We start from the raw sequence: 608 nt of genomic DNA, 5'->3' as shown, positions 1-608 counted from the left end.
CATGCATGCATGCTTCGTCGCTTGCTGCTGCTGCTGCTGCTGCTGCTGCTGCTGCTGTTGCTGCTGCTGCTGCTGCTTTTGATGTTATCTGTCTCCTTTCTCTCTCTCTCTCTGTATACTGTCTCCTTTTTCTATATATCTCTCTGTATGTAGTCTCCTTTTTCTGTCTGTCTCTATCTAAGTGTCTCCTTTCTCCGTCTCTTTATATATGTGTCTCCTTTTTCTATGTGTCTCCTTTCTCTGTCTCTGTCTCTTTATATAAGTGTCTCCTTTTTCTATACATCAATATACAAGTGTCCCCTTTCTCTGCCTGTCTCCTTTTTTGTATCTGTCTCAAGTGTCTCCTTTCTCTGTCTGTCTCCTTTTTTTTTCTGTCTCCTTTTCCTACATATCTATATACAAGTGTCTCCTTTCTCTGTCTCCTTTTTCCACATATATGTATACAAGTGTCTCCTTTCTCTGTCTGTCTCCTTTTTTTCTGTCTCCTTTTTCTCTCTGTCTCCTTTTTGTCTATACCCATATACAAGTGTCTCCTTTCTCTGTCTCCTTTTTTTTTGTCTCCTTTTCCTATATATCTGCATACAAGTGTCTCCTTTCTCTGTCTCCAA

The 608-nt window shown here is 40.3% G+C and overlaps 1 protein-coding gene across 1 annotated transcript in view; it reads left to right on the top strand.

Moving 5' to 3' along the window:
- Positions 1 to 608, top strand: part of EMH_0086290 (uncharacterized protein) — a gene marked incomplete at both ends in the record, with an annotated part of 1672 nt that overhangs the window by 398 nt on the left and 666 nt on the right. The window lies entirely within an intron of this gene.

This window comes from Eimeria mitis, genomic scaffold, assembly GCF_000499745.2.
Source record: "Eimeria mitis Houghton genomic scaffold, Emh_scaff6159, whole genome shotgun sequence".
In the NCBI taxonomy this organism is placed as follows: domain Eukaryota; phylum Apicomplexa; class Conoidasida; order Eucoccidiorida; family Eimeriidae; genus Eimeria; species Eimeria mitis.
Note: the sequence above shows the minus strand (reverse complement) of the source record. Positions and strands in the feature narration are given on the sequence as shown.